Below are 18,018 nucleotides of genomic sequence, written 5' to 3' on the forward strand. Positions count from 1 at the left end.
TTATTGGCTGGCTGTCTCCCATGCCAATAACACATGCCTCAGTTATTGAAAGTGAATAGAGAGAGTATTTATGATCATCTAGGGTAGAATCCACATCCTCAACATGGTAACATTAAAAATTACAGGAAGAAAAGCAGAAGTTATCTTTAGGAGACCAAAATATAACTGAGATTTCCCCTGCTTCTAATTATTGCTAAGAAACCAGGAACTGACACAAAATCAGAACCATGAAATAGGTACCTTTTGCCACTAGTTCTGGTTTCACAAATCATTTTTGAATGAGTGTCATCTGTGAAGTGTGATATTTAGTTATTGGTATTCAAATGGGATGCAACATTTGTCACTTTCTTTTGATTCTTAAGGATACCAACCATATGCCAAGCATATGATCATTGGTTAACCACTTATATTTTCATGATGATGGCAACATATTGTGCCCACTCTACACTGTAACTTTCCTCTAAAGCATTCTTGCAGGTACTAATAAGGGAGATGCATGTGGGATCTGATTCAATAAAATCTACCTAATATCGTCTGAAAATATCCTCTTTTTTAGAAGCTTGGACCCTAAACATCTTTATAACATGAATTATTGCAACACAGTAGAGAGCTAAATATTTGGAGATGCACAATGGTGAAATTTTAATTTCCGGTATAAGAGAAAAGGATTTTCAAATCTAGACTTCATCACTAATTGAAATTTTGGAAAAGTTATTAGAGTTTTCTGAATTTTAGTTACCTATTGCACTGAAAATAATACCACCCCTATAAAAATAGAAATTATAGAAAGTACCTAGAACTACATTTTGTATGCAATATGTTTTTAAAGAGTCCTTTCTTTTGCCCATTGGCCTCATGGATCAAAATCTAACACCTCAGCCAGGTGTGGTGATACACACACGTAAGTCCAGTACATGGGAGCTTGAGACAGGAGGATATCTGGTTCAAGGTCAGCCTCAGCAATTGAGGAAGACCTTCAGCAACATAGTGAGATCAAGTTTTAAATAAAAATAAAATATGGCTGGGATATACTTTAGAGGTCAAGAATGCCCCTGGGTTCAATCCCCAGTACCAAAATAATACAAAGCCTCTATTATTGTACCACCTATGTGCAAATACTTTTCAACATGCATAAATAAGGTGATTCATCTATTTTTATCGCTCAATGTGAATTTTCAGAACTATTAAAAATTCTAAAAGGGGGTAATTACAGAGTTGTTTCGTGTAAATTGGAGTTGTTATTAAAACAATAACCAAAGAGGAATTAAAAATTCTGCAATTATACAACTGAGTGGAGTTCATTGTAGAAAAGAAGCAATAATCCAGGATAATATCAGACCTAAATGATCCTATATACTGAAACCCCCAAAAAAACTCAACCAGAAGGCTTCTAGAGTTCATAAACAAATTCAGCAAAGTAATTGGATAAAAATTCAACTTACAAAAATCACTAATTCTTATATATACCAAGTACAGATCTAAAAAAAATTGCTTTACAGATTTACTATTAGAATTCCAAAAGCCCACATGGAGAACAGAATCTCGCTCTTAGAAGATGATCATTCAAAAAATGAACGCATAGTTTCTAATCTAGAAAAAAATATCCAACATCAGAAATCTGACATTGAAGAAATATGGGCCCATTTTAAGAGAGCTAACCTAAGAATAATTGGAATAGAGGAGGGAAAAGAAAGTGAAACCAAAGGGATCAACAATCTCTTCAAGGAAGTAATAGCAGAAAATTTTCCAAACATAGAGCAAGAGGTTGATACACAGATCCAAGAAACTTATAGAACTCCCTTTAGACAGGATCAGAGAAGAGGATCCCCACGCCACATAATTGTCAAAATGACCAATGTGGAAGCCAAACAGAGAATCTTAAAGGCAACAAAAACAAAGGGCCAAGTGCCATTCAGAGGCAAACCGATTAGAATCACTCCAGACTTCCCAAACCAAGTCATGAGAGCCAGAAGGGCTTGGAGTAACATATTCCAAACTCTGAAAGAAAACAACTTCCAGCCAAAAAATTTCTACCCAGCAAAACTTTCTATTAAATTAGATGGAAAAATAAGAAGCTTCCATGACAAACAGAAACTGAAGGAATTTATGTCTTCAAAACCAGCGCTAGAGAAAATACTCAAAGAGATTAACTACAAAGAAGAAATAGGTAACACACACCAGAACCAGAGAAACAAGATTTTCCATCCAACAGACAACTAAGATTGGTTATCTGTGGAGATTCATTATTTATGTTAGTCTTTTACCTATCTCTAAATGGTATTGTTTGCCTTTATTGTTGTTAATTTTTAGGATTTCTAGTTGTAATATTAATATACCTTCAGATATAGCATTTGGAAATATTTTATCCAATTCTATTAGTAACTTTTAACTCTGTTTACATTGTCTTTGGATATACAATTTTTTTTATTTTTTAGGGAGTTTGTATACTCTTCTGTTGCCTGTGCCATTGAAATCATATCCAAGAAATCACTGCCAATTTTAATGTTGTGAGGTTTTATGACCAAGATTTTCTTCTAAAAGTTTATAGTCTTAAGATTTATATTTAGGTCTTTTATCTATTTTGAGTTAATACTTGTATATGGGATTAGGTAAGGGTCCAATTTTATTCTTTTCCATGTAATTATTATTTTTCAACAATATTTAGTTAAAAGATTATTATTTCCACCACCAAATGTTCATGGAAACCTTGTCAAAAATAACTTGATAATATAGGGAAGAATTTAGCTCTAGGCTTGTATTTAACTCCAATGGTTTATATATCTGCCTTTAGAACAGTACTACACTGTTTCAATTATTGTAGCTTTATATGGTTTGAAATCAGAAAATATATATCTTCTAGCTTTGTTCTTTTTCAAGATCGTTTTGGGTATATAGAATCCATATTCCATATTAGGATAGATTTTTTTCTGAAAAATAAATATATAAATATATGATAGTTTCACCTAAAAATAGAAAAAAAAATATTCTCTGGTAAGAAAGAAAGCAAAAAGAAATATTGAAATGTTATCTTTAAGTCATCAAAAGCTTGGTATCAGACAAATGAAACTGTTATGTGAGATTATCATTTTTAATTTTGGATAAATTGCTATAATACTAGATGTCAACCACTTAGCCAAGCATGGGAAGGAGGGATGGGGAGGGAATGGGGTGGGGATCGGGTGGGGGCTGACTGGGCGATGTGTGCATGTATGTCTACAAAAGTTTGTATCCCACTATGATGTATGAATACAGTGCACCAATTAAAAATAAATAAATAAATAAATAAAATAAAATAAAAAATAAAAAAAGAAAACAGAAGACAGGAAATTTTAGATGTGCCCATAAAGCACATGGATTAAAACAGAAAAAAAATAGAATTCCAAAAGCCTCAAAACTGGTGGTCTCTTTCATGAATGTCTTTTGGTAATAACAATAATGATAGCTAATATTTACTAAGTGCTTTCAATAAGCTAAGTACCAAGTGAGGTGCTAAATATGAACCATTTTTGGTAACTTTTACAACAGCCTTATTAGGTGTATGATCTACATTTTACATTTTTCCTCTGATTAATAGAGTAATTTTGACAGTTCTGACTGCATTTCTTTGACATACCACTGCTCACTCTTATGGATCTCCACTCTTCCTAAAAAAAAATCACATATCAAATTTTGTCATTATTTTTTTATTTTGTATTGATGCATTTTAGTCATACATATTAATGGGTACAAGATGATGGAGATATACATGCACACATCACCCAATTAGCTGTTACCCCATTTCTGCTCCATTCCCTCCCTCTCCCTCCTTCTCATGTTTGGCTTAGTGATTGACATTGACATGTTTGTTAAAGTACATCGTGTGCATTAGAGAATTTCCCTTTTTCCCCCTCCCATTCTCTCAATTAGGTCTCCTTATTGGCTCATGTATGCAATCTTCTTCTTAGTCTAAAGTTCCTCCTATGGCCCATTTCTCCCTAGCTTCCACATATTAGGGAGAGCATCCAATTTCTTATATTTTCTGACTGATTAATCTCACTTAGCTCTCCTATCCCATCCAATTCCCTGTAAATGACGTCATTGTGCTTTCCTTTATGGCTGAGTAGAATTCCATTGTGTACATATTCCAGAGGTTGTAATCAACCTGTTGATGTATATCTTGGCTGGTTCCATAGTTTGGCAATGGTGAACTGTGCAGCTATGAACAGAGATACACATGCATTAGTTTGGTAGTTTGGTTACCTTTCTTTTGGATAGATACCCAGAAGTGGTATTGCTGGATCAAATGGTAGATTTGTTCTCATTCTTCTGGGGATCCTCCATACTGTTTTTCAAAGTGGTTACACTAATCTGAAATCCCACCAACAATGTCTTAGAGTTCCCACTTCTCCACATCCTCGCCAGCATTTGTTGTTGTTTGTGTTTTGAATAATTGCCATTCTAGTTGCAGTTAGGTGAAATCTCAGGGTAGTTTTGGTTTGCATCTCTGATTGATAATGATGTTGAGAATTTTTTTCATGCATGTATTGGCCATTTAAATTTCTTCCTTTGTGAAGTGTCTATTTAGTTCACTTGCCCATCTTTTGATTGGTTTTTTTCTTAATACTGTGTTTCTTTAATTCTCTGTATAGTCTAGGTATTAGTCCTCTATTGGAGGAGTAGGTAGAAAAATCTTCTCTCATTCTGTTGGCTCTCAGTTGAGGTTGTTGATAGTTTCCTTTGCTGTTCAGATGCCCTTCAGTTTAATACAATCCCACATATTGATTCACATTTTAGTTTCTTGTGCCTTTAGGATCTTATTGAGAAAGTCTTTCCCTGTGCCTATGTGTTGCAGTGTTGGACCTATACCCTCTACAAGGAGCCTCAAGGTCTCTGGTCTAATTTCCAAGTCTTTAATCCATCTTTAATTGACTTTTTTCCAGGGTGAGAAAGTGGGGTTTATTTCATTTTTGTGCATATGGTTAACCAGTTTGCAGAATCATTTGTTGAAAAGGCTTTTTTTCAGTGTATGTTTTTAGCCCCTTTGTCAAAAATCAATTGGCTGAATGTGTGTGGATTTGTTTCTTGGTCTTCTATTCTGCTCCATTGGTCTATATATCTGGTTTTGTCCAAGTACCATGCTGTTTTTATTACAATGGCTTTGTAGTATATTTTAAAGTCAGGTGTTATGATTCCTCCTGCATGGTTTTTGTTACTGAGAACTACTTTGGCTATTGCCATTTTCTGGTTGTTCCAAATGAATTTAAGTACTGATATTTCTATGTGTGTAAGAAATGACCTTGGTAATTTAGTGGGTATTGTGTTGAACCTGCAGAAAACTTTTGGAAATATGACCATTTTGGTGACATTTATTCTGCCTGCCCATGAACATGGAAAATCTTCCAAATTTTGTCATTATTTCTAACAATAAATGTTTATTATGTGCCAGGCACTATGTTAGGCACCTTGCACTCATTATAGCCTATAATCTATATAGGCTTAGTAAGTAAATTTTCTTCTCCTAATATCACAGATGAAAACACTCTAATAAAAGAAAAATCGGAGTTTAAATCTAAATGTGCTGGGAGGCAGAGACAGGAGGATCGCGCAGGTTCGAAGCCAGCCGCGCACGCTGGCTTCGGAGACACTGTTTCCAAATAAAAAAATATAAAATAGGTCTGGGAGTGTAGCCCGGAGGTAGAAGGGCTTCTAGGAACCCCATTACCACCAATAAATAAATAAATAAATAAATAAATAAATAAATAAATAAATCCAAATGTGCTTAACCCCAAAGCACTTACTCCTAAACACTATGCCTTTGTCTTTATAAATGTATTCGTGTCCAGTTAAAAAGGGAGTAGAGCAAGGGATAAAAAATTGCATTGCTCACTGCCTGTCTTTGAAAGGACCTGTACAAAAAAAGGACATCACATAGCCAAGGACAAAAACAAAAGACTGGCACAAACAATATTAACAAAGCTAAAGATCTGTGTGGGATGAGGCTCAAAATCATGTTAAAGGCTAAAAATTATTTCTTTAGGATATTTTTATTTTTGCTTTTGTTTTGTTTTGTTTTGTTTTGTTTTGCTTTTTAGTTAAATTTAAGACCAAAAACTGAGCAGGGTGACTGCTTGGGTCAAATGGTATAACAATACCAGATGACAAAAAGTAAGCACAATGACTCATTTCCTATTTTTCTTCTTCCTTTTTCATCAAAGAAAGTGGCCTTCAACTTGAAAGGGTAGGATAAATGTGGTTAAAAGGGCATCCTAACATTGATGAGTAGTCAGTAAGAAAACTCAGTACTTCAAATTAGATAATATGTATGGGCTCAAACGAATTTCTTATCAATGTGATGAAAAAAAAACTCATAGGGGTGTAAACACAGGAGTATTCTGAAATTCTCTCAGTTCAATTAAATAATCATGGCAAGGAATCTGTTTGGCAAGGAATAAAGATGAATAAAAGTTCTTTCCCTCCAGGGGCTGATGATCTGTTTAAAATGTTTTCAAATTAAATTATAAGACAAATTGTGCCATATATGTAAAAATGCAGATTCTCTGGTAGAAGAGGGAGAAAGCAATATCTCAGCTTGAACAGAAATGAAGTGTGAAAATATCCCAAGTCAGTGTCAATGGCACAATCATATCATTGCTGTACTGGACTGGAAGAGCGTGGAGTTTACTTGTAAAGCATAAATGTTGCCATTTTGGAGAAATAAAAAAAGAATAACACTTTGCAATTTATTAGATCATAGGACAGATTGTGTATGATTTATCAGTGCATAGCCAACATGGTGTCTTGAAATAATAGCACCCAATAACCAAAGGCCAGGAAATATGAATATAAATATAAGAAAACACCTCAATTTTCAAACCCGTATTTCAGGATTGTTATAACAGATTGATTTCAAGACCTTAAAACAAAAGTAGTGTTCATGCGGAACTGGAATGGGGTTACCAGGAGCTAATACTACCAGAACGTCCTCATTTCTTTTTCCTCAACATTTTTTCTTTGAGAATGGTGAAGTTACAGAAAAGCTGAAAGCAGCGGAGCATGGTAGTGCACGCTTGTAATCCCCGTGCTTGGGAGGCAGAGACAGGATGATCGCGCTGGTTTGAAGCCAGCCCCGCTGGCTTAAGAGACCCTGTTTCCAAAAGTAAAAAAGTATAAAATTGGCCTGGGAGTGTAGTCCGGAGGTAGAAGGGCTTCCAGGAACCCCAGTACCACAAAATAAATAAATAAATAAATAAATAAATACATAAATACATAAATACATAAATAAATACATAAATAAATACATAAATAAATACATAAATAAATAAGAAAGAAAGAAAAGCTGAAAGCATACATCAGAAAAGACACATTTCTATTTCACTTTGTATTCAGGGCTGGAGGTATGGCTCAGTGATAGAGAACTTGCATAGCTTTTATAGGCCCTGAATTCAATCTTCAAGAGAAGAGGGAGAGGGAGAGAGAGAAGAGAGAGTAACTCCTGAACTTCACCTATGATCTCCAAATGTTAACATTTTGCCCAATTTACTACCTTTCTCTCTTTTTCTATACATACATAATATATATTAGACATATTTCATTTTCTTCTTTTTATGAACGATTTGAAAGTAAGTCTCAGATATCATCACTCTCTTTTAAAAGAAGATTATGCCATGGGTGGTGGCACACACTTATAATCCCAGTACTTTGGATGCTGAGATAGGAGAAACTCAGGTTCAAGGCCAACCTCAGCTACTTAGTGAGTCCCTCTTTCAAGATAAAAAATAAAAAATAGGGCTAGGGATGTATCTCAAAGGTAGAATGCCCCTGGGCTCATCCCCAGTATTGAAAAAATTACTAAAGCATTTAAAAAGTCTCTCCTGATATCCTGATGAGCAAAGTGAAAAATATATGCATTAAGCCAGGCGTAGTGGCACACTCTTGTAATCCCCGCGCTTGGGAGGCGGAGACAGGAGGATCGCGCAGGTTAGAAGCCAGCTGCTTAAGAGATCCTGTTTCCAAATAAAAAAAGAAGTATAAAATAGGTCTGGGAGTATAGCCTGGAGGTAGAAGGGCTTCCAGAAACCCCAGTACCACCAAATATACATACATATATATTTGATGTTTACATATATATATATATATATATATATATAGTTAAATGATTTGACTAGATGAATTCAAAGCTAGTCAAATTAACATACTGAAAAGTTTAATTAATGGACCAATTTCACCTGCAGTGAGGTTGCTGGACACTTATCAAATTTGGAGTAAACTTTTTGTCTCCTGCTGAGAATTTATCCCTAGATAATGCCTAATCACTCTTTCCAGCTGTAGTTTTTTTTTGTTTTTTGTTTTTTGTTTTTTGTTTTAGAAAATCACCTTTAGGGTTAAAAATATCTCTTTATTTTTACCTACCCCCAAAGATTCTGACATAGTATGACAGTGAAAGGGCTCCAGGCATTTAGAGCAAACATTCATGACATTCCTGATTTAGGGTAACTTATCTTCACTTGGTTGACTCTCCACTTGTTTCTACCTTTTTTGCAAGTCATTTAGATTTAAAACAATTCAAACACTTGTACTACAGAGAATTTTATGGGAACAGTGTACTTCCTGAATGAAATAGATTTGCCAGTTTTAGGTCTTTTCTTTTAACCTACAGCTAGAGTTTCAACTGAACCTCATAGAATTCATAGTTGTAGCCAGGTATGGTGGTGCACACCTCTAATCCCAGTACCTGAGAGGCTAAATGAGGAGGATTACAGGTTCAAGGACAGCCTTAGCAAGTCAGTGAGGCCCTGTTTCAATATAAAATAGAGCTGGGTTATGGCTCAGAGGTAGAATGCTCCTGTTTTGAAAGTTAAATGTAAAGAAAATATATCTACTGAGAAAATTAATTGTGTAAATTAATTAATCTGGAGTATCACAAAAAAGACAATTCATAATTATAATTCTAGACAGAGTAGAGGCCTTTTTATATCTTTTGATGGCTAAGATTTTGTACCTAGAATGTGACTAAACTAGGCTAAAACATAGAAATCCTAATGTGTACGCTCTTCATCTGAGTTTTAGTATCAGATGTTTGGAAAAAATTTAATTTTATAAAAGTAAATCCCCATATTTTCAATGTTTTAGATATTTTTCTTTCTGCATATAAGATGAACATTGTTAGCAAAGTGCCAGGCACTATGTTTAGGCACTTATAAGAGAAATATAATGGACGCAAACAATAAGAACCATTTATTTTTGTGTCATGATTTATCTTCTTAATAAGATAAATATAATTTAGCATTTTTATCTTACCTTAAGGACCATGCTGTTTTTAAAGATCTGACTACATTTTGAAAATCCTTTAATCTCTGAGAATTCTTTGTAAATAATCAGATAGTAATCAGATGACTTCAATATTACAGTGAGTAGGAAGTTATCAAGACCTTGCACATGGACTTTCTCCAGATGGGTAGGTTGATTTCCTCATAAATCAGTCATCTAGGGCTAGCTGTGTAAATCAGGATGAGACAAGAAAAAAAATTCTCAATTTAATACTTTTAAAAGACATTTTATGGGATAGATATGGAGTAAATTGCACGCTTATCTGTATCCATCAGGTCAGTATTGGATTACAGCTTGCCTCTGCCTGCCAGCGTTTAAAAAAAAAAAAGAGCCAGAGATGGACCAGAGAAGAAATAAACTGTGTAAACAAAGCAAAACAAAACCTTAAATTTATTATGCTATTGGAAAAGGGAAGCTATGTTACCAAGAATATGTGAAAGGTAATTGTCATTTACAGATAAATTTCCAATAATGATTTTTTAATTAAGAAAACTATCACCTGACCATCCTACTCTTACAATAATAACTAACACCTACTAGGGGCTTGATATTTGCCAGCTGTCTCATAATTGCTTTAGATCAGAGATTTTAAACCTTGCCTACAAATTAGAATCATCTGGGGAGCTGTAAAAATTCCAGATGACCAGGTATCACTGGAAACCAATTAAATCAGAATATCTGTGAGTGGTATCGGTCCAAGCATGAGTGGTTTTAAACTCACCAGGTGATTGCAATAGGCAACTGAAGTTGAGAACTGTTTTTCTGACAAACCAATTTATTTAATCCTTACAATAACCCTTTGATGTGGGATACTTTTCATCATTATGATCATCTCTATATGTGAAAAAAACTAACTGGAAAATGTGAAGTTCATTTCCCAAGGCCATCAGCTCATAAGTGACAGAATTGGGATTTCAGTCCAGGCAGTCTGGCTCTTTTATTTGTCCGTGCATGCTAGCATGTGTGTTGCTGGGAATTAAACCCAGGAGCATTCTGCATCTGAGATAAACTCCCACCCTTATTTTATTTGTTATTTTGAAATAAGGTCTCGCTAAGTTGTCGAAGGCCTCACTGAGTTGCTGCAACTGGCCCCAAAACTACCATCATCCTGTTTCAGACTCACAGGTACTGGGATTACAAGTGTATGCCACCACACCTGATTTATATTATGCTATTGAAATTTAAGCTACAAATCAAATATTAAAAGAGCACCAATCAGAATGTTGACCGAATAGACTTTAAATAATTCTAATTTGAGCTGGACATGGTGGCACATGTTTGTAATCCCAGCATTCGGGAGGCTGAAACAGAAAGATTACAGTTTGAGAACAGTCTCAGCAATTTAGTGAGGTCCTTTGCAATTCAGTGAGACCCTGCTTTAAAATAAAGAATAAAAAATTTGGCTGGAGGTGTACCTTGAAGGTACAATTGGGTTCAATCCCCATTACCACAAAAAATAACAACAATAATAATTTTAATTTATTTGAAAGTTAAATCTAGAGAAAATATATCTACTGAGAAAATTAATGGTTGTTTGTTAACATTATAATAAAACTAAGTTATGTTTCTAAAGCATATCTATTGTTATACAGCACTTCAGTTTGTTATTTAATAGAGCCTCAAACTGAGTGCTTATGGTTTATGTATTTAAAACCCTCCAAGAAAAATATTTATAAAAGATTGAAACAAGACCTATTCTTTGAGATGCTCAAAATTTTATCCTTAAATTATTCAAAACTAAGTGAAAAGTTACTGTTTGGCCTACATTATTTTAGATTCCATATTTAACTAGACATGATAGTACATGCCTGTAATCCCAGTACTTGGGAGGCTGAGCCAGGAGGATCACTAGTTCGAAGCCAACATCGGGAACTTACTTAGGACCTCTGCAACTTAGTGAGACCCTGTTTCCAAATAAAAATAAATAAATAAAACTAGGGCTGGGAGTATAGTTCCAGGTAGGATGCCTCTAGGTTCAATCCTTATTACTACAAAAACGTTCATATCTATGTATTTCCATTATACTATTGCAAGTTTTATCATTGCAAGAGGCTTCCAAATTCTTTATTTTTATTTTTTATTTTTTTATAGGTGCACTGTATTCATACATCATAGTGGGATACAAACTTTTGTAGACATACATACACACATCGCCCAGTCAGCCCCCACCCGATCCCCACCCCATTCTCTCCCCATCCCTCCCTCCCATGCTTGGCTTAGTGGTTGACATCTAGTATTATAGCAATTTATCCAAAATTAAAAATGATAATCTCACATAACAGTTTCATTTGTCTAATACCAAGCTTTTGATAACTTAAAGATAACATTTCAATATTTCGTTTTACTTTCTTTCTTACCAGAAAATATTTTTCCTAATTTTTTTAGGTGAAACTATCATATATTTATATATTTATTTTTCAGAAAAAAAACTCTATCCTAATATGGAATATGAACTCTAGATACCCAAAATGATCTTGAAAAAGAACAAAGCTAGAAGATATATATTTTCTGATTTCAAACCATATAAAGCTACAATAATTGAAACAGTGTAGTACTATTCTAAAGGCAGATATATAAACCATTGGAGTTAAATACAAGCCTAGAGCTAAATTCTTCCCTATATTGTCAAGTTATTTTTGACAAGGTTTCCACGAACATTTGGTGGTAGAAATAATAATCTTTTAACTAAATATTGTTGAAAAATAATAATTACATGGAAAAGAATAAAGTTGGACCCTTACCTAATACCATATAAAAATATTAACTCAAAATAGATAAAAGACCTAAATATAAATCTTAAGACTATAAACTTTTAGGAGAAAATCTGGGTCATAAAACCTCACAACACTGAAATTGTCAGTGATTTCTTGGATATGATTTCAATGGCACAGGCAACAGAAGAGTATACAAACTCCCTAAAAAATAAAAAAATATTGTATATCCAAAGACAATGTAAACAGAGTTAAAAGTTACTAATAGAATGGGATAAAATATTTCCAAATGCTATATCTGAAGGTATATTAATATTCCAACTAGAAATCCTAAAAATTAACAACAATAAAGGCAAACAATACCATTTAGAGATAGGTAAAAGACTAACATAAGTAATGAATCTCCACAGATAACCAATCTTAGTTGTCTATTGGATGGAAAATCTTGTTTCTCTGGTTCTGGTTGTGTTACCTATTTCTTCTTTGTAGTTAATCTCTTTGAGTATTTTCTCTTGTGCTGGTTTTGAAGACAAAAATTCCTTCAGTTTGTTTGTCATGGAAGCTTCTTATTTCTCCATCTAATTTGATAGAAAGTTTTTCTGGGTAGAAATTTTTTGGCTGGAAGTTGTTTTCTTTCAGAGTTTGGAATATGTTACTCCAAGCCCTTCTGGCTCTCATGACTTGGTTTGGGAAGTCTGGAGTGATTCTAATTGGCTTGCCTCTGAATGGCACTTGGCCCTTTGTTTTTGTTGCCTTTAAGATTCTCTGCTTTGCTTCCACATTGGTCATTTTGACAATTATGTGGCGTGGGGATCCTCTTCTCCGATCCTGTCTAAAGGGAGTTCTATAAGTTTCCTGGAACTGTGTATCAACCTCTTGCTCTATGTTTGGAAAATTTTCTGCTATTACTTCCTTGAAGAGATTGTTGATCCCTTTGGTTTCACTTTCTTTTCCCTCCTCTATTCCAATTATTCTTAGGTTAGCTCTCTTAAAATGGGCCCATATTTCTTCAATATCAGATTCCTGCTGTCGGATATTTTTTCCTAGATTAGAAACTATGCGTTCATTTTTGGAATGATCATCTTCTAAGAGCGAGATTCTATTCTCCATGTGGTCTAATTGGTTGTTTGTGCTTCGAATTGAGGCCTTTACTTCATTAATTGCATCCTTTATCTCTTTTTGGCTCTCTCTGAGTTCTTTTCGAAGCACCTCTATTATTTCTAGTTATTTTCCTGATTTGATCTTCTAGAAATCTCTGATTTTCTGTTTTATCAGGTTCTGATGTTGTGGGGTTGTGCACATTCATTACTTCAGTGTTATTCCTCTTTCCCATGATTTCGGAGGTTTGTGCCTTCTCTGGGTTCTTCCCTTGGGTCACTATGGCTTCACTTAAGGTGCTCTGGATCTCGAGTCTGTATTATCTCAGACCCTACTACTCCTTTACTGGGTTGTATCACAGAGTCTCCGACCCAGGGAGTCGATAGAGGCTGCTTTAGATTGTGGGGGGTGGCAGGTTGCACGTTCTCCTATGGTGTGATATCTCTGCCACCACCACTCCCTCACTGGGTCAAGTCCCAGGAGGCACAATACTGGGATTTCTCCTCTGTGGCCGCAATTTGACTCACTGTTCTTGAGTATGCAGACGTAGCTGTACTGGATTCGGTGAATTCTCTGCTGCTGCCGCCGGTGGCAATATGGCGCTGCTGCCACGCCCTAGGCCGTGAGGCTGGCGTATTTCTTCTTGGTTTTGATTTCCACTCTGAATCCTTGCGGCGTATGCTGAGCTCAGCCCTGGGAACTTTAGATTTTACCTGCGGCGAGAAATCCCGCCTGGCTGTTCCGCAGCGGCTCACCTCGGCTTGCTGTAGCCGTCCGGTGAATTTGCCGCTACTGCCGGCAGTATAGCGCTGCTGCTGCATCGTCGGGCGTGAGGCCAGTTATCTCCTCTGTGGCTCTGAGCTCTGTTCTCAGTCCGCTTTCTCTCTGGAGCCTGGTGATTTTTTTGTTTCTCTTGTGATGGTGTTTTCTGGCTATGAAAGGCGCTGATTTTGTGGTAATGGAGATTGGTTGTTAGCGGGGCTCTTAAGCCCCGCTTTTTTCGGTCACCATCTTCCCGGAAGTCCGCTTCCAAATTCTTGAGACAGGATTTTAAATAAGTAGTCACCCATGCCCCATTTATATCAATGAATTACATAAAGTCATGCAAGGTAGATTAAGAATCACTTAAATTTATAAGGAATACCTAAAATGTTAGATGACAAACCCTGAACTAAAAACAGCATTCAACACTGTGCTGAAGCAAATATGGTTACAAGTTAATAAGAGTATATTTAACACCTGGCATTCAATTTTAAAATAGTATAAGGCAAACCAGGAGTGGTGGCACAGGCTTGTAATCCCAGTACTTCCAAGGCTGAGACAGGAGGATCACAGGTTCACTGCCAGCCTCAGCTACTTAGTGAGGCCCTCTGCTACTTAGTGAGACTCTGTTTCAAAATAACTAATAAAAAATAGAGCTCGGGGTGTAGCTTGGAAGTAGAATGCCCGTAGTTTCTATCCCTAGTACCACAAAAAATATAGGACAAAGCACAAGTGCAACACTTTGATGCAATTCACTCTATATTTGCAGGTTGTGAGACCATGCCTTCTTGTATCAACATGACACATCCTCTTTGTAATTTTAAAAGGTCTTTATATAATTTTTATTTAAATTAAATTTATTAGCTAATGCATAAAAGTTGCACATATTTATGGGGTACCGTGTGATATTTTGATACATTGTATACATTGTGTACCATTTAAATCAGGTTTAGCATATCTATGTCTTCAAACACTTATCAAATCTTTATAAATTTTATCCACCATTTGGTTTTCCCTACTGAGACACACAGCAGAAATATAAAGTTCCTTGGCAATATATCAAATTGCTCAACATAACATTAAAGACTTGAATACATCTATCACCTTGGGGAAACGACAAAGTGTAGTGATTAAGAACCTGAGCTTGGACTACAGGTATACAGAGTTGAGATCTTAGCAGGATCACCAACCTTCCAAGATCACTGAAGAATAAGAGGTTTCCTCAGCTACAAGACTTGTACTACTAAAACTGGAGAAGTATTAGACAAACCAGAACAGGTCAATTACCCTAAATCCTAAATCTAGTTCATACCTCCTATATGAACTTGGGGGAGTTATTAGACCTCTCACCTTCTTAACTTGCAAAATAGAAACAATACTCTAGTTCATAAGGTAATTAGTGTGAGGATAATAGAGGTTAATATATACAGAGCTCAGTGCGCAATATGTTAGTAATACTAGCAGCAGAAGGAGGAGGTAGCAGTGGTGAAGTTAGAGGAAGGGGAGGAGGAGGAAGATGGAATAGGAGAGGGGAGGAGGAGGAGGAGGAGAAAAGAAGCATAGATTGAGGAGATGTCCAGGCAATGAAGTTCTGAAAATGTTAGCTATCAACAAAATTAATGTGTAAGACCACCATAAGTCTACTTAAAATATTAGAAGCCAGTGCAACCTTAGAATATGTTAATAGAACACGGTGTTAATCAGGAAGTAGGTGAATATCCTTTCCCACTGTTTTAATAAGCCCACATCAAAAATATTGTGATTAGGGTGTATTCAATTTACCCCCTCATGCCATTTTGGCATGGAGCTCTATTTCTATTTTCTGTTTTTCTATCTTTTAATAAACTTCTTTAAAAATATATTTGTGATTAATTCTAATGTCTAATGAAAGTAACCAGGACAGCAATGTTTTTTTTTAATCATATCATTCAAGTTAACTAAAAAAACAGGGTGTTTAGCTTGGAAAAAAGAGGGTTTAAAGGAAAACACAAGATATTTTCAACTTTAGGAGAACTCCTATTATAATTGAGATGGATTAGTTGGAGTCAGGTAATTCTCTGAAACAATCTGAAAGAAGAAATCCAATAGATGATTAATTGTTTAGGAAGCGAGAAGATAAAATCCATGAGATGAAAGAACCACAAAGATTGGAGCTATTCTCTGCTGCTACATTGACCTGGGAACAATTGTTAATTCTGAATCTAGGTAGAAGGCTAAGAATCCATTACAAATCTTGGTGCAGAGCAGAGAAGAGGACCATTGCAGGGGAACATGGAAATCAACACTGCTTTTTGCAAAGATTTGGAAAGAGGAGGTCAAGCATGCCACCAGAATTTTCCTCAAAATATGTGTTGCATGAAAAATGGATGGACCTAAAGAACATCATGCTAAGATCAGCCAAACTCAATCAAGGGGCACATGTTTTCTCTCATATGTGGAAGCGAGAGGGAGAAAGAGGACTTCATGAAAGTTAGAGGAAGACCAGTAGAGTAATGGAAAGGGATCAGTGGAGGGAGAAGGGAAGAAAAAGAGGGGGGTTGGGGAAGAAAACAGACCAAATAACGTTATGTGCGTGTATTAATGTATGTCTGAGAATTTTACTATCATGTACAATTATGATGCACTAGCACAATTTTTAAAATATGTTTGCTGTGTACTGGGCATACAAGGGATAGCTAATACTATGAGCAGAACGTCTCTGAAAATCAGAGCAATTTTCCATTCATTTTTATAAGGCAACAATTACATTTTCATAAATTTTAAAAAAAGAAATCCAATTCAAGCCAGGAGTGGTGACCCACACTTGTAATCCCAGTACTTGAGATTCTGAGACAGGAGTATCACAGGTTTGCAGCCCGCCTCAGCTACTTAGTGAGGCACTACACAACTTAGTGGACCCTGTTTCAAAATAAAGAATAAAATAGGACTGGGGGTACAGCTTGGAGGTAGACTGTCCCCAGGTTCAATCCCTCATACTGAAAAAGTATATATATGTATATACATACATACATACATACATACATACATACATACATATGAAATGCTGTTCAATCACTAACAAGAAGAATTCTAATACAGCTATATTAATATCAGGCAAATAAATTTTTGAATATTACTAGAGGAAAAGGGGGAAATTTCATAAGATTAAAGTGATCAATCCAAAATAAAATATCACAATTATAAAGCAATATGCACCCTATGTAGTAAATAATCAACATTGCACCAAAAATGTTGTGGCCTTTGCCCTCGGTGACTGAGAAGTAATCTTTAGGCAACTGAAATACTCTTCCTCATAGGAATGCCTTTGTTTTCCCAGGAGCTTTGACCACCAGTCGAACATTGAAATTTATGATGGCAGCAGTGAAGACTACCACATCAATTCTACCTCCAGGAGAACTAGAAGGTCATGAGAATTGTATGTGATAAATCCCCAATAAAAATTTTGGACAGTAAAAGCCCAGGTTAATTTCCACAGTTGGCAGTATTCTTTGAACATTGTTATACATTGGTGCCAGAAGGTTAATGTGTCCCTGAGGAAGAGAGAAGCTTCTCATTTGGAACCCTCCCAGATTTCTCCCTATGTATCTCTTTTTTTTTTTTTTTGGTTGTTTCTTTGTATTTTTTTTTTTATTTTTGCTATTATAAAACTATACTGAAGCCAGGCATGATGATGCGCACCTTTAACCCCAGTACTTAAAAAGCTGAGATAGAAGGATCGCATGTTTCAAACCAGACTCAGTGACTTAGCAAAACTCTGTTTCAAAATAAAAAATAAACTGGGCGTGGTGGCGCACGCTTGTAATCCCCACGCTTGGGAGGCAGAGACAGGAGAATTGTGCAGGTTCGAAGAGAGCCATGCACTCTAGCTTAGGAGACCCTGTTTCCAAATAAAAATGTAAAAATAGGCCTGGGAATGTAGCCCAGAGGTAGAAGGGCTTCCAGGAACCCCAGTACCACCAAAAATAAGTAAATAAATAAATAAATAAATAAATAAATAAATAAATAATGATGTGAGATTATAATATACCAGTAAAAGTATAAAATAAAATATATTAATGCTGAAAAATAAATAAAAATAAGTTGAAAAGAAAATGAGCAGGGGTTATAGCTCAGAAGTAGAAGTACTTGGATTCAATCCCTG

This window comes from Muscardinus avellanarius, assembly GCF_963383645.1.
Source record: "Muscardinus avellanarius genome assembly, chromosome: X".
In the NCBI taxonomy this organism is placed as follows: Eukaryota; Metazoa; Chordata; class Mammalia; order Rodentia; family Gliridae; genus Muscardinus; species Muscardinus avellanarius.